The 21,800-nt window shown below is 40.8% G+C and overlaps 1 pseudogene; it reads right to left on the reverse strand.

Annotated features, from left to right (window-relative positions):
* Nucleotides 1-1,921: 1,921 nt before the first annotated feature.
* On the reverse strand, nucleotides 1,922-6,187 carry LOC123613248 (large ribosomal subunit protein bL9m pseudogene; annotated as a pseudogene).
* Between the last annotated feature and the right edge of the window lie 15,613 nt (nucleotides 6,188-21,800).

The raw sequence follows: 21,800 nt of genomic DNA on the forward strand, positions 1-21,800 counted from the left end.
AATACTAAACTATACGGAGGGAAAGCCGATCTGGACAAAAAGAGGAAGCCCAGCTGCTTGATTAGCCAAGCGACTTTCCCACTTCCCTGAAGGTAGGGTGGCAGGCAAGCTCTACCCAGGAGCTGTCACTGTCCCATCCTCCCAAGACTGGTGCAGAAGTTCCACAGCCTCTTCATTCGCTTTATGCTCTGAGCACCCTGCACAGCCCAATGCAGCTGTGCCTCCAAATCCTCTAAAGTGCTTCGTGGAACCTGAGAAGGGAGGCCTGTCACTTAAATGGGTAAAAACTGCTGGGTTCCATGATTGCAATCCTTCCCAAAGGTCCTGGCATTTCTGAGTGTGTATCCAGGAACTGTTCTTTACTAAGTCCACCTACTCCGAGTGCCAACGTGGACGACTATGTTCCATACAGAGGACTAACACTGATCAAGCTTGGACTGAAACTTCCCTGAAACATGTTGAAACTAGTCAATGGACCATGGTTGTGAGCCACTTGGCACCCCTTCACTCCCAGAAATTTCATTTAGAGTATTTTAACGTTCCAAAAAAAAACTACAACATCTCCTGTTTCTTGGGCGGGAGGGGGAACAAAAATACGTCATGTCACCAAATCTAGGATCATTTTACTGTCAAAGATCATTAAGTCCAATTAACTGGGCATGCCCTCGTTGTTTTAATCAATATAATATCTAATTACATAAAGGATTTGCAACAGAAAAAATTAAAATATGCATGAAAAATAAATAAATGGTAAAGCACAGTAAGAGATGCCCCTTTGAAATGCCCCGTAAGAGCTTCCCTAGAGTAGTCCTCTCCTGGTTCTCTTCTCTCTTCCTGGACTCTTTCCTGTCTTCAGCTATCCTCCATCCTACCTGGAAGCATCCCTGAAGACTTGTAGATCTTGGCTTCATCATCTGTAAAATGGGCTTCTGTACTACCTTCTTTTCAGAGTTGCAGTGAGAATTGAATTCCAAAAAGTATACATACAAGATGCAGAGTGAGAGTCTGATCAATGCAATAACCTCCCTTTCCCGTTCCTCTCTCTCCCATGTATTGAGGGAAAGAGAGGTTCCTTTCTCCAGTATACACCCTTGTACAGAATGGAGACTTGGATTTCTGGTTCGGCTTTTTATATGGGGGCCATAACTAATTTTAGCTGCCTGCAGCTAAAATGGAGCACAAGCTTTCAAATCTACACTGAAACAAGAACATAAAAACCTGCCCCCACAAAACCATCTCATTTGGCAGAGCCCCTGTTCTATGCCCCAGGCCTCGAGGTGAAGTCTCATCTCACTTCTCTCCTTGGTGCCCCTCCAAGTCCTGATGATGCTGTTTCTGCACACTGTGGACCATCTGTGTATCTCCCTATTGTTAACTTAGACCTCCATCCCTCTTTATGACCACCATATGCTCTTGAGGGCTACTTGTTTCCTATATCCAATACATACTGCCAGATACATCCTCCTCATACTCCTAGACAGCAGTTTAAGGGTAAGAAATGCCTCTTCTCTGTCAATAATAGCAAACCCCAAGCCAACTCTTACATGTGGTCTCTCCTAGTCAATTCTGTGCAATATACCACATCCTGAAATCTGACGTGGGCTCTGTGGGTTCAACGCTGAACCCCAAAGTAACGCTTTGGCTTACCATCTGTCTCTCTGCAAGTGCCCTGTTTATACCTGCTAGTCAATCCGAAACGTATATATTCTTTAAGCACCAAATTCTCATGAAGCTTTTCCACACCAACCACATCTCAGAATGATGGTTCCTTCTCTCTGAATCCTTTAATGCTGTGTCACACATCACACTTACTCATATGTCAATTTAGTCCCAGGCTCAAATCTCAAATTATTAAATACAGTCACACACGCAGAAACATATACCTATTATGTATGTCTTCTAGACCCCAGTCAGATGATTCTGCTGTATTTCTATTCCCCATAGTGCCTTGCACAAATGATACACACTCAATAAACCCATGTTGACTCTTTGAATCCACTGCCAGCTACTACCTGGTCCAGATGATAGTTAAAAACAATATTTTTAATGCTTTTTTTGCATGTGAGACTCAGCCTATTAAAGGTGTGTGGGATGAAATCTCAAAAACACAGCATTAAATAACACTAACAACTCTCAATTCTTTCTCAATCCCTTCAGATAAACCACAGAGAAATTTTTAGTTTGGCACCAGAATACCCTTCTCATCTCTCTAAAATGAGTATCTCCTTTTTTTAGAAAAAGAGAGCAGGCCTCAAGCTCAGAACCTTTATAGCCTTGAGAGTCTAAAAACCATTGTTTTGTCTTCAGTTTTTGTGTTGAGTCATCTATTTTTGGCATGTGATATCCTGTTTCCTTTAATAACAGATTTAATTAAATAAAAAGGTAGGTTAACTCCTTTTTTGTTGTTGTTTAAGATTTAGCAAATTTTGGAAAGGTGGATCAAGTGTGAGAAATTCTGCTTTAACAGTCTTAGTGGGGGAGGGTATAGCTCGGTGGTAGAGCATGTCCTTAGTGTGCACGAGGTCTTGGGTTCTATCCCCGGTACCTCCGTTAAAAACAATAAGTAAGTAAGTAAACAAATAAACCTAATTACCTTCCCTTCCCCTCAAAAGAAACAAGAAGTGTAAAAAAAAAAGGATTTAAAAAATTATAAAAACCACTCTTACTAACATTCTTTATCTCTCAACCCTGGTGATTGCCTTTGGCCTGAGCTTTGAACAATCAATGGATCAAAAAGGTGGGCAAGTTAGCACCAGTGCTGGGGGGAGACAGTGAGCAGAAAAGAGATGATCCAGACAGCGAGCCTGAAAAAATACCACCTGAGCTTCACACACAGTCCTCCATGCATCACCTCTAATACCAAGGCAAGCCTCCCACACCACTCTTCCGTGCCTGCCTCAGATCATTACCCAGACTTCTCCCAGGAAAAAATACTCAGTGAGAGGTACATGTCACATGACTCATTCTAGACCCAACAGCATCCAAAGACTTGGACTTCCCTTTTCCTAAACATGACTCAACATGTCCAAACTTATTATTTCCTTTTATCTTTGAGCTAGGTAGAAAACGAAAGTGACAGCCACAATTTGCTCCTAAATGTTAGCAGAAACTAAATTCCTGATCTTAGGGATTCCAGGTGAAATCAAACCAGGGAAGTTCTACGACACGCTGCCAGGAATGTACCTAAGAAATAATTACACTGAAATCCCCTCGTTACCTGTTAGTATTAATTGCCAGGCACCCTATCAGCATGGGGATAAATGAGTGACCTTGATCTTTCAGTTATTAACATGGGAAGGGGTAAGATAAAACAATAGATTCCTACTTGGGGAGAAGCAGGCTCTTATTTTTGAGGTAAACAAAATAGTACATTGGGTAAATCCTGTTATTTGATAAGGATCCAGGAGAGACTGATGGTTAAGGGTAAAATTCCCAGAGATTTCTTCTGAACAGAATTAGTAGGAGAAAAAAAATAACAGCTGTAGAGCAAAAGATTGTTCCAAATGTTAGTAATGACATCCACAAGGGAACAGGGTTAGGTCAAGAAGTAAATGAAGAGGATTATGTCAGGAAGGTTAGGAATGAAGCCATCCAGGCTGACTGTTGTCAGGTCAAGATTATAGGAGCAAAGACAATACCATAAATCATTTAAACAGTCATACAAGAAGTTGATTACTTAATACACTTTTGATTATCTAATAACTATGTGCAGATGTATCAAAATTGGTATAGACTGAATTCTTCAAACTGACCTCTTAGACTCTGCATGAAAGAATCTAGCTGGTCTCTAAGAATAAGGTCAGTAGAACCCATGGTCGGAATCCTGTCTGGTGTCCCAAAGTCCTGACAGCCAACCCCACTGACGTGAAAAAAACAGCCAAAGCCAAAGTGAACTGCCACCAGCTGCTGTGACATTTTGCACTTTATATTTTCAGTAAGTACTGTGTACTCATGAATTTTGGAAAATATGTTCATATACCTCACGTGACTATATTAGGAATAAATCAAAATCTTATGTAATTAAAATAAGGCAATGGAAACCTCCTTTATCACCAATAAAGCTACGTTACAATAAATTCTAAATTCAGATTGATTGCACTCAAGTATCACCCATGTTATAAAATAAAGTCCTTGTAAGTAGTAATAAATACAAGAGAGCTAAATTGCCAGTTGCTTTTACGACAGAACACGTAGATCCTGAAGTCCTAAGTACTATATTTTGAAGTTCTTCAAAAGTCGAAAGCACACATACCAGGGTTTCAAGCTTGCAAGATGTTATTTAGCAACTACTACTTAATAAGACAGTTCCAGATTTTCATAAAAAGGATAAGGGAATTTTATATTAATATTTCTAGAAAACTATACAACCAGGCAACAGACAACAGACATTGATACTAATGCATACCCATGATTATAACCAACCAAGGCTAAGTTTTGAGCGTTTTTTTTTTTAATGTCTAGTTTCTTTTTGTTTAAAAATGACATCCCTTTATTTTTTATTTTTTTAAGAACACAACCTCTTTATTTCTCCTTGAGATACAAATGTTCAGTCTGGATAAGAATGAGCTAGCTCTTCCATTTGTTCCAATGAATTACAATGGAGGAATAGCCTAAAGGGATCTAGGCTCTTTTGGTCTATTAATATTCAGCTTATCAAATCTACAGCCTGGTACTACTGGAGCAGGACTGCCACAATAAGGCCAGATGTGCTTAATTGCTTAAGATGAAGATGGCAAATATAGACAATTCAACATGTACGTGCATGCATGTGCCCAGTGTCTCCATATGCTAAAGTTCCGTATTTGGTCAGGGCTGGGAGTGTTACTACAGTGCTAGCCCACCTTTGCTCCTCTGATTCTGCTTCACTGCTTTCGAGGGAGAAAAGGTTCCAATGGTCTGGGAACTGGTGGGGGCCATTCCCTTGGCAGCTTGCTGGGCTAACCAGTACTTGTATCTTTTGGTCTTGGGCCTCTCAAAGGTCACCAGACATAGGTACCCTCACGGTGTCAGGTCCATTTACCGTCACCTCACACCACTACTCGCCCCGCTGTGTGATGGGCGCTTCTAGTAACTTCAGTGCATATGGGGCGACCACAACACCAAGATTTCTGAGGAAGTGGCGGGCAACTATTTCAGGGTTTAGCTCCTATTTGACATTGTTCTTCATCCCCACCTCCAGGTGACAACTCAGAAATTTCACTGTCGCCTCACCTGCCTTGGTCTGGATCTTCTCTCATCTTCCTTCTCGCCTCAGCGACTTCTCCTCTTCAAACAGCTTCTTGTTTTCGGGAGATGCATACACAGCCAGTCCCTGAGGAAGCAAGATGTGATTACGGCCCTCAGATTTCTTCACCGAGGCCAGGTCACCGCGGATTCCAAGTTCCTCCACAGGCTGCGTGAGGATGAGCTCCAGGCCGTCTGCGGGCCGGCGTTTCGCGCCCTCCACCAGCTTGCTGACGCGACGGCGCCGGTGCCGGCGCAGGCGCGGCTACCGGCCCTCTCCCGCCCGGCCCGTGCCCCGAGAGGCCGAGGTCGCGCTCCGAGCCGGGGACGCCGCCTTCAAAGCGCCCGAACTCCTCCCCGCAGCGGCCGCTCGGGGCCGGTCCGCAGCAGAGCCCGGCCCGCGGCAGCCGCCGCCATGTTCCCTTTTTTTTTTTTTTTTAAATATATTTTATAGTTAAAATTTTTTGGTGAGGAGAAGGAGGTAATTAGGCCTACTCCTTTTTTAATGGAGATACTAGGGATTGAACCCAGGGCCTCATTCATGCATACGAGGCACACACTCCACCACTTAGCTATGCCCTGCCCCCACCCCCACCCCCCCAGTTTTGGGCTTTTTTTTAACGTATTTGTAGACAAAGTTAAAACCATGTCGAGGTATTCAGATTTCACAACTGTTGATTTCACAGCCAGAAGTTACCTTGAAGATCACATTGCCTGAGAAAGCCAAAATCCAATAGTGTCCTAGTCGGACGTGGGTTCAAACATCCCAGCTACACACTACCCAAGAGGACTTTGGGCAGAACTCTTAGCTTTTCTGAAATGGCGCAGGAAACAGCGCAGCTAAGTGTACCCACCTTATCGGGCTCTTCTGAGGAGAAGACGAGGTACCGTGCGTCAGGCCGGCAGCAGTGCCTGGCACCGAGGACGCGCCGAATAAGCGGGAGCCGCCTTTATCACGTCTCATCTACGTCAGCCTGGAAGCGTTAAATGACTACGTAACCAAGAGCAAACAGCTCGTGAGTGGGGGAGGGCGGGCTTGAGTCAGGTGTTCTGAATTTTCATTAGTGCTATTGCCGCTTAACCACAGCTGCCCGATGTTTCACCCAATTGAAGACCACGTTTATCAGGGATTGAATAACGTGGTAATCCCCGCAGCTTCTGCTCAGCTGCATGCTGACTGCAGTGAAGCCACGGGAACTGCGTGATGCGAGATGAAATCGCACTGGAACGGCGTCTTAAAACCAGACAAAGTCCTCTCGTGTTCCATGAGTTTAATTATGACACAGTTAAACAGATTCTGAGAAATTTCAAACCTGGGAACTTGTGCCCACAGAGACACCCAGGCCCTGGCAGCGGCTCTTAATCACATTCCTCAGTCAGGTGTCAAGCAGAGAACAGGCACCAGCGCACAAGCAAGTTTTGTTTAGAATACCTCAAAAAGCCAGCCAAGTGGCAAATGTGGACATCTGTGCTAGACTGTGGCTGTCCTGTTTTTTCAGTCTAATCTGTCAAGATAACCATTTCCCCATTCTCTTAAACAAACACAGACTTCCTTGTTTAAACACTATAACAGTTCTAACAGAACACACAGCTTTTAATCATTCTTTGTTAAGTACACTGGCAGGAGTCTGAGAAAAGGATCAAGACATCTTGAATGTAAACTGGCCGATTTTGCCGCTTTGCAAATCCCAAGAAACGGGAGAGAAAAACCTGAAATTTCAGATAAAAGGAATATAGCATTTGAGGAGAAACTATAGTGAGTTTTGAAATTATAACTGAATCGGAAACACAACTGTGAACCCAGTTCAGCTTCTAGATAAAAAAAAAAGACAGAGAGAAAGAAACTGGGTCCTGTTTTATTATGTTTCTTCTGCAAAAAGGTTTTAAGTTTAGCAAATTTAAGTTTGTTGCTTCACTTGTTTTGTTGGTATTTATAAGGGCGACGGTGATGCCTGAGCTGCAAGCCGTCCTCGGAAAAGCTATTTAAACGGGAGCAAGGTTGTTTCACCATTGAGTTAACTCCCTCTTGAAAGTCCTTTAGTATAAAGCTCTGTCACAGCACGGTGCACATTCTTTTTCATTGATGAGGTGTTCTGGGTCATTTCCTAATACTTGAGAACAGACATGTGAAGGGTGGGGGAAGAAACGCTCACAGTGGACCGAGCAGCAGCACTGACAATGCCCAAGTTCAGTCTGTGCCCTTTCAGCCTCACTACTCCTGATTTCACTTGTGAAATATCCAGACTCATCCTGAAATGTGAAGAAGTTAAAACTTACATAAAACCCTGATATGTTTTCCATCTTTTTTTTTTTTAAGAGAAAATAGTGGTTAAATAATTCAAACTCTACACTATCCCTGCTGAAACACAGTGCAAGCACAGGCTTTGAGCTTTGACCAACTTGGGTTCACACTGTGGTTTGATGACTCTGTCACGTGCCTTTAGACAAGTTAAGACATCTGCCTGAGCCTCAATTTCTTTATCTGTGCAATGGGGATAAAAATAGCTTACGGAGTACATGAGAAGATTACAGGAGATATATTTGCAACAGTAAGTGCTTTATAAAGTTAGCAATTTGTTAAGTAAAGTATCCACTAATACCTATCAAAATTAGAAAATGTTCTAAATAAAATTCAAGTTAGTAGAATTTACATATAACATAATCAACTTTACAAAACTAGAAAATAATTTAACATTGAAATACTAAACCAGTTTAAGAGATAAAATACACTGAGTGTCAATCACATGTGGGAAAAAGCAGTTAGAATTTACACTGTTGTCACAGTCATCCCAGCACAGCTGGCTGGGCCACATTCCCTGGACACACGTAGGACCCCAGCCTGGAGGCTCTGGCACGTAGTCTCCTCCTTGTAGACTGTGGTCCAACCCATAGAAAGCTGGGTGGAGGACACAAGTCAGCTGTGCTTGGCTAACCATTCAGATCGTCCACTTGAATGACAAAGTCACTCTTACGTTGTTTTATTTTTGACTTTTTTTTTTTAATGGAGGTACTGGAAATCAAACCCAGGACCCCATGCATGCTAAGCATGTACTCTACCACTGAGCTATACCCTCCCCCAACAAGGTGATTCTTGAAGAGAGCAGTGGTAGCGAAGACTAACAGAAGTTGACTATTACTTGACCATAATGGAAAAATTCTGCAGCTGAAGCAAAAGAGGCCTATGCTAAAAAGACAAGGAAACAAGGCCACAGAGCTGAAAATTCTGGTTCTCCAGGACCCCTGGCTGTGTGATAAATGAGATCATTTCTAATCATTCTTTACTTCTTTATGAATCCTTACAATAAATACCCTAATTGAAGTAACCTGGATATACTGGTGCCTTTTCAGCCTGAAAGAGTCTAATAAGCATCATTTTACCTTGATGATTCAGGAGGAACTTAAGGATCTCAAAACACTTGAGGGTCAGGATTCTTCACATCAGTTACCATGAGAGAGCAGATGTCTAGTTACTTCCTCTCGAGATTTATGTCTGTCTTCTAATGGCTGCTGCTAAATGATGGGTGACACTAATGAGGGTCTCTTGAGCTCAATGTATACACTTTAAATAAACAAATATTTATTAACACTGTATGTAATAGTCGATTCTACTATATATGACATATTGCTAATTATTGTAAATAATTAACAAATGAATAAGAAGTTTTCCTCCCCTCAAAAATATTACGACTTAATGGGATTTGACAAGTTCACGAGCACTAACTATGGGAGAGAACAAGAAAAGCGCTTTAAGACAGAAGTAAAACTTTTACCACAGTCCACAGGGAGCTATGTGAGGTGATGGATGTATCAGTTAGCTTGATTGTGGCAATCATTTCACCATGTACATGAATATCACATCATCACATTGTACACCTTAAATATACACAATTTTCATTTCGCAATTATACCCCAATAAAGCAGGGGTGGGGGTAGGGGACACTGCAAAAATGTAGCTAAAGAGGTAAAGTAAATCATGGGCTGAAATAAATTTTGAAAAGCAACAACAACAAAAGTTTGACCATGGTCCAGCGTTGGAAGAAATTACAGGCATTTGGGAGGAAAAGGATGCCTAGGAAGCAGGGAAGATTGTGGGAGGGCCTGACTCTCAACTTCCTGAAACCAGAGTAGAATTTCGATGGGACAGCGAAGACACGGTGGGAGGACAGAGCAAGAGCAAGGGCAAGGACGGCGAGGAGCATTTGGGGAACAGCACGTATCACTGCTTGACTGGCATACAGAGAACGTGCAGTAAAGATTAGGATGGAAGGAAGTCTGGGGCCAGGGAATGAAGGCCTTGAAATGGCACGATAAAGAACTCAGAATTTACTCTCTAAGTAATGGAGTCTAGAGAGGTTTTTGTGCAGGGCATGATAAAATCGGCTGAGTCAGAGTCTGACACGTGCTTCCACACTTGAATAAGTTTTCTACAGAAATACGACTTGATCAAGATACCTTTATGAATAAAATAGTCCATACCTACAAAATGTGAATAAGCAACAGACACACAATAAAGACGAAGAATTTCAACAGCAGAACATCTAGGCATACTGTGGTCTCCAATTTGCCTTATCAGTGAAAGATGTCAGTTTTCTCTCCTAATAATCACTTGAAGCTGATTTCCGTAACCAATATTCATTTCTTCACAGAGGATAGAACCGACTGGTACTATTTTTCTGGCTCTTTCCTGAGGCTGCAGCATTGAATAGACATAACATGAGCTCCGCCGCACTGAAACTGAAGTTTTATCTGTGACTGCTGCAGTATCAATCAGCACAGCCTCTCTGGAGAGCAGTTTGGCATGCGTATTACAAGCTATGGGATGTTCACGTCCACTGAGCCAGTATACCCATGCTGGGCCTCTAGTCTAAGGACATCTGAAACAGTAAAGGGAAAGGGTTCTGAATATGATTATTACAGTCTTACTTACACATATATGTGAAAGAAAGTCAACAGAAAATTAAATTTTAAAAAAAGGAGGAATTCTTCGATGATGAACTTTCTTCATGAACTATTATATAACTATTTTATTTTTTATTTTTAGGCTTATTTTCATTTATTAAAGAGTGATCCCAGATCACATGATGCTTTAAACATTTGGATTAGTTTGTTTCATTTAGAAATATTTGTTTTTCTTAAATTGGCGTATACTTGATTTACTATGTTGTGTTAGTTTCTAGTGTACAGCATAGTGATTCAGTTATACACATATATATTCTTTTCTATGTTCTTTTTCATTATACGTTATTACAAGATATTGAATGGAGTTCCCTGTGCTATACAGGATATTGTTGTTTATCTATATATATATAGTAGTTTGCATCTGCTAATCCCTAATAAATTCCTAATTTATCTGTCCCCCTCTTTCCCCTTTGGTAACCATAAATTTGTTTTCTATGTTTTATATAGCTATTTTAAATTATAATGATGAAGACTCTAGGAACATGCAACAATGTTTCTGCGTTAACTGTAAAAAAAATTAGACCCAAAACATACTCCATGATTACAAATTATATAAGAAAACAAAACCGTCTTATAAGAGATGGGATTACAGTAGCTAAAAACCAATGATACTAATGTGTGTTGGGTTAATTTGCTTACAGGAGATGGGTTTTTCCTCTCTTTTGTCTTCCAAAATGCCATTAAGCTGTTATAATTAACAAAGAGTATAGGGTGAGGGAGATGATAAACAGATCTGTAAGAGGAAAGGAACCTTTAAGGTAAGAGGTGAAGGAAGCAGCAGGTGGCCCTGGGCGGTTTCTCTCCTGACAGACCCCCTGGAGGCTCAGAGTGCCCTGCGGGATCCCGGAAGACCCGAGGCTGCCAAAGCCACACAGCACACACAGAGCACGGGGTGAAAACTGAGTTCCACGACAATTTTGCCCTCCGGTTCGCATCTGGCGGTGCGGTAAGAAGTTATATAAAGGGAGAAGGAGGTAGATAGGCCCTTTCCTTGAGCCAGAGCCCTAATACACAAGCCATCCAACGACGCCGCCCGCCCTACTCTCAAATGCTTATATAACGTGTGGTTTCCTTCTTAATTTTCCTTTCTTGAGAAATGAGAGAGGAAATTCAGTAACAGAATACTCTGAATAAACCAGTTGACAATGGCACCATACATTTAGAGAGAGAGCTCTCTCATTCCCCTTTGAAGCAAACCAGCAAAAATAAAATGCTTTCTGATCACAACTGAGACTGCGGTGAAGACCTTCTCAAACGTCTTGAGTAGTGCAGTATATTTACTTGTTGGCTACAAGTAGTCAAATTTTCTGTTTCTCAGAATAATCCTATCTATAGGATTATTTATAATTTGACAATATGTACAGCAATATGCTGTAATAAAAAAATACATCATCATATAAAATGAGGCAAATTAAATTCTTCACAAGGATTTAAGTATCATTCAATAATTAATGTGCTGCTTGGATTAAGACAATTTTAAAGGGAAAGACTGATTTAAAGGCACTTAGTACTTGTTTGGCTTTGGGGGACTTTCATTATTTACAAGGTATTTTCATCATTAATTTAAATTGGACATTTAACGAGGTTGCTACCATGTAGGTTGTACAAGATGGAAAGCAACATTCTTCTCTGCACCCATCTGGGTGTGTAACCTTTTCCCACTGGTGGGGGCTGTTCTGACCTTGTCCTGCGTGCTGGCCGTATTTTTGGAGGTGTACAAACATCTTTAACCCTGCTCCTCCTGACTGTTGTGAGGAAGATCAACAGAAAAAAATATGGAGTCTTGGCAGTATTTCACACTTCATTCCAAGGAGAAGGCAAAGGTTAAGAATGAGGAAAACGAAGCCGACAACCGTGTGCGGCGGAAAGAAAGGCTGCCTGTTCTGCAGAGCCGGATTCCCTGACACAAACAGAAGAGAGGCCCATGAGTGAGATCGTGTCAACTTCCTCTGCTTACATAGTAATGCCAGCCTTCTCTCCTTTTGGAAAAACAAGTCATCCATGCACCAGAGTTCAGGGCTGCATTGTCAAGTGCTTCCGAAGTCCCAGTGACAGCACAGTGACACAGATCCAAGGGAAAGGTCCAAGCCGGTTTTTTCTGGGCCTGGTCTGAGGGCCCTACAAGAATTCAGAATCCACTCTGCATGTCAATGAAATCCGAACCTCTCATTATCTAACAGCCAATGGACCTCTGGAAACATGTGCTGAACAGGTGGGCTTGATTTTTGGAAGGGGATCACTTTTCCAAGACTCTCAAGATGGTGTCTGGCTGGCTTTGGGCTAACATTTTAAAATGTTTGATTCTGGTTTTTGGCAGCCCCAGTATTTATAGAGGATGAGACTCAGGAAAATCAGTTCACAGATGAACTCAAAGTCAGAAACAGTTTTCTAAATTATATTTTAATCCATGGATTTGTACACTCGATTTCTTTTATGATTTTTTTCCCTCATTAAATTATTTTTGCTCTCCAGAAGTGATTCTAGTTAGGGAATATGACACGAATTCCCAGAGTAGACATTAACTCATGGTAGACTGAAAGGCTCAAGATCATAATATTTTATAAACAAACTAGATTCCTATAATCTGAATCTGAACATTACCCAATTGTTTTATGGGCAAATTGGTCTCTAAGTTATTGAACATTAAACAATGAGTGATATGTTGCCATGGAAATTCTGTATTGAAATCAGACGTGTATAAAGGTCTTCATTTTGATTTTTTAAAATTTGGTTGTTGTTGCATAGGTGAGTTTCTTTTAAGCCTCTTTGAAAAAAACTTTTAAAAGACCCCCAGGTGAGTGGCAGACTAGTAGCCATCTCTGCCAATAGCAGAAGTCACTGGTAGGGCAATAGCTTATGATTCCAACCACACAAGCCCCACCCCAAAGTAAGACTCCTGTGAGGTCAGTTATCTCTACAGACTGTTAGTGGTATTCTTTAGGATTTCAGAAGCAAAGATATCTAACTCCGGGCAATTTGAAAATACAGTGAAGTTTGTTTACTATGTCTGTTAGTCTGTTTCTGTTTTGTACATAATTTCATTATTGCCTTTTTTCTTTTTTTACATTCCACATATGAGTGATATCATATGGTATTTTTCTTTCTCTTTCTGGCTTACTTCACTTAGAATGACGATCTCCAGGTCGATCCAGGTTGCTGCAAATGGCATTATTCTATTCTTTTTTATGGCTGAGTAGTATTCCATTGTATAAATATACCACAGCTTCTTTATCCAGTCATCTGCTGATGGACATTTAGGTTGTTTCCATGTCTTGGCTATTGTAAACAGTGCTGCTATGAACATTGAGGTGCATGTACCTTTCTGAATTAAGATTCTCTCTGGATCTATGCCCAGGAGTGGGACTGCTGGAGCATGTGGTAAGTCTATTTTTAGCTTTTTGAGGAATCTCCTTATTGTTTTCCATAGCTGCACCAAACTACATTCCCAGCAACAGCAGAGGAGGGTTTACAGACCCCCAAAGAGCCAAATCCCCAGACTTGTGATCTTTCCCAGCCCCGATTCTTGGCCACCACACACAGATGGCTCCGTTCATCACTAATGGGCTCCTCTCTAAACAGGGTATCTGAGCACTTCTGCTCTCATCAGTTGTATTGTATATTTACCAAGAGTAACTAACTGGTGTTTGCTCGTCAGCCAGTTTATACAAATGGCCTTTGTTATCATGATTATGTCATTTATTTACTATTTAAAATAAACTAATAAAACAAAAGTGACTGAAGAAAAGAGATCTGTACTTTCCCTGAATTTGCTTTTTAATATCATCAAATTGGGTGTAGGTGAAAAAATTGTAAATGACTGGTGGGATAACATAAAAATTCAGGACAATTTTGTTTTCAGATTTCTTCAAAAATTTAAGTTCCTCTTCCACTTAAAAAAGCAAATAAAGAAACCATTGGTTGAGACGTTCATTCATAAAAGGATGTGCAGAATATGAATCACTGGCCCAGAAAGTGTTAAGAGTAATGCACACTGATGTGCTCTAAGTTAAAAGAAAATATTTAAGGTATGTGTCCATCATCACTCATGATTCCTTGTTTTAACTGACAATCTTTTTTTTAACCCACAAGCTACCAATTCCTGATGCTTTCGAATAGGAGTATCTCTACCAGAGTACACAGAGAAATACGCTGTCATGTATTTTTACTAGACCATATAGGTTTCTACAGTAGCATACAGAGTGAGTGCCCTGGAGCAAGAGAACTAGGAAGCAGAGACACAACTCAGGAAGTTATTTTTGTAAAAACAAGAAGGAATGAGAACCTAAACTACGTGATGCCAAAAAGTAACAGGTGTATCTAAGGGAAACTGCACAGTAGAAGTACAAATTCCTGAACATTTAGGAGGGGTTAAAAGACTCCAAGGTGTGAGTGTGGGTGGTAGGTAGCACCTGGAAAGGGACAGGGGAGTATGAAAAAGAAGCTGATGTAGTGGGAGGAAAGGGGTTTAGATTTCTGACTTATTAAGTATAAGACAAAGTGGGGACATCTGGATATCATAAGGAGGTGGCCAGAAATATAGGAGAGGGGTCACTAATAGGAATACAGGCTTGTAAGTGGTAACGTAGACACAACAGCAGTTAGAGTTCTGAGGACAGAAGAAATCTGAAGGCAAGACAAAAGAGAATAGTGGCCTGAGGAAAACAAAATCTAAGTCTGAGGGCAAAAGGAGCAAGAAGAACCACAAAGGAGACACAAGAGTTCAAAACTCAAAGCAAAGCATTACAGTGGGACAGGTGTCAGCACCCAAGGGAGGAGAAAGCAGGGGCTGTGGCAGATGGTCAGGGACACAGGCTTCAGAGAAATGGCACTGATCTGTCAATCACCAGGTGCCACTCAAGGAAGCACTTTCAGTAGAAAGGGGAAGGCTTCCTCGGAGAGGAGATCTCTACACGAGACTGCGAAATGTTGAGGACTGAGTCTCCGGTGAGGAAGAAGGGACAAGGGTGACAGAAAGATCGAGAAGTTTGATGGTGAAGAGGAGGGAGACAGCATTACGCCTCCAGGGGTAAAACGGTTGAGCAACTGAGATTTTTTTAGCTGATCATGCTTCTGTGAGAAGGGAAGGCAGCATTATAATGAAAAAGAATATGAAAACGAATATATGTATGTATATGTAGGGCTGAAGCATTGTGCTGTACACCAGACACTGACGCACTATAACTGACTCAAACCTCAATAAAAAAAATTAAAAAAAAAAAAAAAAGAACTTGAAAAAAAAGAAGAGAAGGCAGCATTAAAGAAGAGACAGTTGGCCATATAAAGCCAAGGGTAAGGGCCCCAGGAAAAGAGGAGAGAGGAGCAAGAGAGCAAGAAAGGGAAAATTTGCAAAAAAGGAAAATGATCTTTTTTCTTAAAGACAGGAGGGAGGCAAGAGAGAGGATAAAGAGAGGAGAGCTGAACGTGTTTACCTCTGTTAGACCTTCCTGCTAAAGCCTTCCACATAGCCGTCAAATCAATGCTGAGTGGCTGAGTATATAAAGTCATCTGTTAAATGAAATTACCACGGAGAGAGTTGGAGACAGAAACTGATGCATGACTTGGAAGACGCATATTTACCAAATGAGACAAATGGTCTGTAGGTTCATCGAGAGGAGGACTCACCACAGAAAGAAAATACAACAAAAACATTCTTTTGTTGATTTGTTTTTCAACTTGGATAAACATGACACCAACAATCAGAGCATCTGGTAGAACCAAGAAAAGACTGAATTCACAATGTCTGACTTTCTCTTCACGCTCTGCAGTTGTGGCTGGGGAGAGCAGACACCTCCAGGCCCGGGCAGGTACTGGCACAGGCAACAGCAGTCTCTTTGGGAGGCCACTTTTCTGAATAATTTCTCCTTCTGATTCTCACAGCATTAGCTTGAGCTCTTCCACACACAGATTTTCTATAGCTGTGCCTGGTGTTTCCAGCTGAAGCCCCATCCGCTACTCAGGTATTTACTTCTTAAAAGCAAAGCCTGGTGATGATGGGGTGACAATTCCCAGCTCCCCCGTCAGAGGGGCTCACCGCGGGCCTCCCTTACCTGTTCACAGCCACTTAAAAAGGTGCCAGATTTAAACATGGAGCAGTTGCACTGGCTTTTCTTTTTTAGAAACCTTGAACTGCTGAGACATTTAGATGTTAAGGTGATAGGAATCAGTCTTTCCTGGGTTATTTCAATCTTATGCTAAAGCATTTCAAATGCACTGAATAATCTTGTAACTGGAAAGAGATAGTCTCCATTCCTGGTGTCCATGAACACTTGTCCACACTAATCTTACTAAAAGACAGAAGGTAAATACCTTGTATGGTGCGGAGGTCGCTATCCAGGATCCCTCCACCACGATACTGCTCAAATCCCAGGCTGTCCTGTTTCATTCCTGCTGCTGAGGCCACTGTAGCTTTACAAGTTACCTTTAGGATGAAGATAATCTCAGGAGAGGAGATAATCATTAACACTTTAAAAATCGGTATGTCAAATTCGTCACTCTGTCCAGAACAATGAAGGACCAAAGGGCAAGGGTAGCAAATGGTCTAGACTCTAGATCGGCCAAGGTGGCACAGGGCTGGGTGGAGCTACTCCAGGTAGAGGTTCCTGGGCAACTGGTGTGGTCCCCTGGAGGAGGCACAGAAATAACCACCCAGGACAAGCGGGGGATCGCTTCCTCAACTTACCTAGGGACCCCGAAGGCTTGCAGACTGGGCCCAGTGCAGAAGAAACATATTTAACAAGGTGACCTGGGTTGTAGCCCAGCCTGCTGCTCTGCAGATGAAATTCCAGCCTCGTGACACCTCAACCCCCACCCCCACGGGGGCCTGTTCTCTGCATGGGTTCAGACAGGACCGAGTTGTAAAATAGAGGGGATCAGAGCAGCAGCTGGACAATCGGACCAGACGATACTTAAAATCTCTTCGAACACCCTCATTCTGTCCTTCCATAAAATACGGCTGAAGTATGTTGTCTGCCGCTGAGAATTTCAAAGGTGTTTGGTTAGATAAACACTCTCTTACAGTCAAGATTTTGACTTTTGAAATAATGAAATTATCCCAGCTCAATTTTCTATTTATTTCTCGATCGATTTTGAGGACAGAGAAGTCAGAAAGTTTGCAAATCTATCCCAGTTAGCTGTTGATGAATCCTGCACACCTCACACCTCCTGATGTTATGTTGAGATAGGAAAGGGGATGGGAAAGAAAAATGTTTATTGTGCAAGTATTATCTTTGCAATGCATTACCTTATTTAAATCTCTTTAATATAGACTCATTTTGTTGTATTATCCCTACCTTATAGATGAGAGAATTGATATCCATTCAACTTTAAATAACTTGCCCAGGGACATAAAATCAAAGGGTACAGATTCAGGGTCTAACCTGAGTGTCTCTGATACCAAATCTCATGCTCCTTCTACTATGCAAATGGCCTATCTCATACGTTTGAGTTAAAAACAGATACTTCTTCAAATGATCCACATTCAATGGTGAATGTCATATAAATTTTAAATGTAGCTATAACTCAAGGACATTCCTAATCTGAGCACAGCCCTTGCTAAGTAATCTTTTATCAAGTAAGGAAATTTTTATGCCCATTCTATTCATAGAAAGAATTTCAATTGATTGAAATGTGGTAAATCCTTAAAGCATTTTAAGTACCAAATATTGAAATACAGTACTTGGTACTTCATAATATATGTTAAAGTAGATTTAAAAGCAAAAATAAAAAATGGGGTCCTTTAGAAAAGGATCTGATGCTCTAAGATATGGCCAATATGATTAACCTTGCATATTCAAATAGGATGCTTGAGAAAATATTAACTCTATTCTAGTTAGAATTCCTCTTCATGTCACCATTGCAGATCTTTTTTTTTTTTCACTCTGGTGTTTAATTTAAATGTTTACAAAAGTAATAAACAGATTCCCTTGAAATACGGTGAAAGACTCGCTAGCAATTACATGATCGTATTTATTTTAAAAAATTATGTTCTCTGATACAGAGCAAATTAAGTAAGCCATACCTTTCCTTAAATTAGAGAGAAAATAAAAGTAGATTTTACCCCTTACACAATTTGAAATTATTTGTAAGAAATCTATAGGAAAAAAAATGATCTCCATGAATCTATTTGGCTATTTTTCTCCATGAGGTTTGAGCCCCACAGGCATGTTTCTCTAAATGTATGATTCTTTCCACAAGAAGAATCAAGCAGAGATTAATTATGAGTTATTTGAGGTTTTAATGGCTCCTCTGTAGGAACTGCTAAGAATAACAAGGTTTGGCCTTTCTTCAGTTCTTGGCTCACGTCCTGTCTGGAACCTCAGAGCATCGGTGCCTTAGACTGTGGTTGTGGCATTCAGACTGGACCACCTAATGTACCACACCAGTGGTGTCCAGCTCTGTGTAGCCTTTTATAAATAAGCCCAATATGCTGAATTTTTAGATTAAGGAAGTGATAAAGCACAGAATCCACTGACTTGCCAAAATTTTGGGAACTGTACAGCTTTGCCTGCTAAGGTACACCACCTATTAGCAATGTGTATTATTACAGCTGGGGTCTGGGGACTGTGTAAACATTTAGACCAGAGGAGGAGGGGAGCTTCATTCCAAGAGCTGTTGATCTTTTAAAGTTATTAATCAACATTTTCTGCAAAGATAGATTCCAGATGAAATCCAGAGTTGGGAAAATCATGCCAAACACTTCAAGATTCTGAACGCACTTCAAAGTAACTACTGTTGGCCTGTGATAATTTTTGACTGAGTATCTTGGGAAATTCTTTTCTGTGGATATATATCTGATTTTATAAAGACATCAAGAGGGAAATGGGATTTGCTTGGCAGAAATTCACCTTATAGCCAGATTTGCTAGCACGCATCTATTTCATAAAATGAGAGATGAATGTATTTACGTTCACATCTATCGTCTCTATGCTGCTTACCTCTCTGGCGTTTCCTTCATGCAGAATCTGACAGGAGAAAACTGAGTAGAGGGGAACATGGTTAATTCAACAAATACGATAGAACTTGCTGGGGAGGGCTCAACGTAGTATCTTATAATCATCTTGCAGAACCTTTCTGATAAGAGTGCCTTACTTAGCTGTCTCCACATTCCTAACTCACTCCACCTAAAACATAAAATGACCTAAGGAAGAAAGGATTATTCTCACTGTGTTATTCTCATTTCTATTTTGTAGATTAGGAAACAAAGACTTTCCAATGTTATTTGATTTGTACAAAATCACAAAGTTAAGGAGCGTGGTGATAATCTTAAGGCAAAGATTCTTTCATGCCTTTTAATCCCAAATTCCACCTTTTTGTTTGTTCCACTAAGCCACACTGTCTTGCTTGCTTGATCTGACAATACAGGGATCATTTTTCTTTTCTTCCCTGTAATTCTATTTTCCTCTCTTTCCGTGGAATTTCTTCTCTCACTTCTTCACCCAACTGAACAAAAACGGTTAAGTGAATTCCAAATCTGCAAAATCTAGGGGCCTTTTCAATAACGGTCGTGAAATTCTCTGATTAGAAATAAGATGCTGGCCAAGTTTTATTTCCGGTCAGATCAGTCTTTAAGGCAAATTGCAAAATTAGGACTGTGTGCATGCTGGGGAGTGGAGGGAGAAATGGAGGGACTGGTCCAGACATCCAGGTGGACTCTTTCGGGGGGTAGTAATTAGGTTTATTTATTTAATTATTTTTATAATGGAGGTCCTGGGGATTAAACCCAGGACCTCGTGCATGCTAAGCATGCACTCTACCACTTGAGCTATGCCCTCCCCCCAGGTAAAATTTTTACGTTGGACTCAGAGCAACACCCCCTCATGAGGGGCAGGGAGGAGACCTGGAGCAGCAGAGTCATTTATTTGAGCTTCAGATTATTCACTTTCCTAACTAATCAATAATTGTTATAATCAAAATTGATAGCTGCAAATAACATGACAGAGGGCTGCTGCCAGAATACTGATTGTGTCTTTGGCTTGGAAAGATAGGCAGCGGCGTGGAACACTTATTTTCCAATTTGCTTTTAGCTGTGTGCAAATTGCTTTCGCTGTATCCAGCTGATTTAGACCTTGCCTGGAGGTGCACTAGATTAATTGGGAGCCTTACATCCATTGCTTACAGAATGGACTCTGTAATTGGCGAAATTTGTTAGTGCCAGTTATAAAATAACTATATGGTTCTGCTTTTAGCTGTGCTCACGTTACTCTTTCCCTGAGAGGGGAGGGGAGGCAATTAGAACCCATCTGACGATTAAGACGGACGTTTTCACATAAGGACTAAAAAGCCCGTATCTTCAGTCAATATTTTATACGCGCAAACATGAGTGTGACTATAGTATTGATTTTTCTCAAAACCTGAAAGAGACCACATGAAAGAATTTTTTTTTTATCTTGGTTGTGTCTGAACCTTAGATAAGAGAACCCACTTTGTTCGAACTATGAGCAGATTTTTCAAAAATGCTTCTTTGTTCTCTCTCCTAAAACTTCACTGAGTTAAAGAGAACAAGCACCCTTTCTTACTTATTGCCAAATGGAAGAAATAAGAAAAATCCGGAGGCCAGAGCTGGGAGCCCTCCAGACTGTCTTGTTTCGTCTACTCTCCTCTTTGGGTACCAGGGTAGAGCGGGGACGTCCCCATGGCCTAGTTCATACATCAGACAAAAACGCAATGCACGTGAGAGGCATTTTTGGCAGGAAGGCTTTTTTTTTTTTTTCAGGAGCAAAACCTAGTAGGCCAAGAACAAAATCTAAACTGTAATACATGTTAGAAAAACGAAGAATTAATTGTGTTCTTAGTTATTTAAAAGTATTTTATGTCATTAGACTTAAATATGCACAATGCTCACTTCTGTTTCTTAAATGACTCTCGGTTTATTGCTACGCACATCAGATTGTACAGAGGCTATTCCTACACCTACTCAAAAACCACATATGTGTGTATATATATATATATCAATCACAGGGAGCTATATTCAATATCTTGTAGTAACCTATAATGAAAAAGACTATGAAAAGGAACATATGTATGTGTATGTATGACTGAAATATTATGCTGTACACCAGAAATTGACACAACATTGCAAATTGACTATACTTCAATTTAAAAAAACTATATATGTAGTTTATATATATAATTTATATATAGTTATATATATAAACTACATATATAGTTTAGTGTGTATATATATACATAGTTTAGTAGAGATGACAGCCATGACTTTGTCCCTCTGGTGACAAAATTCCAACTCAAACTGATTTAAATAAACAAAAGGGGGAGGGTATAACTTAGTGGCAGAGTGCCTAGCATGTATGGGGTCCTGGGTTCAATCCCCAGTACCTCCATTTAAAATAAACAAACAAGTAAATAGTGAGGGCAAGGTGCTTATTGGTTCAGATAGAGAAGAAGGCTGTTTTAGACCTGCCTGGATTAAAAAGGTATCATGGGGGCTCAAAAGTTATCATGACTATTTCCCACCCACCTTGGCTCAACTGTATTTCCCGTTAGCTGCACTTTCAGGAAAGCCCTCACCACTTGGAGGCCCCAGTCAGACTCGGGTTTATCTTCCATCTGCTCAGCAACGCCACTGAAAACAAGGTGCTCCTCTCTCAGGAGTTCCTGCAAAT

Source organism: Camelus bactrianus, chromosome 3 (assembly GCF_048773025.1).
Source record: "Camelus bactrianus isolate YW-2024 breed Bactrian camel chromosome 3, ASM4877302v1, whole genome shotgun sequence".
NCBI classification, from domain to species: domain Eukaryota; kingdom Metazoa; phylum Chordata; class Mammalia; order Artiodactyla; family Camelidae; genus Camelus; species Camelus bactrianus.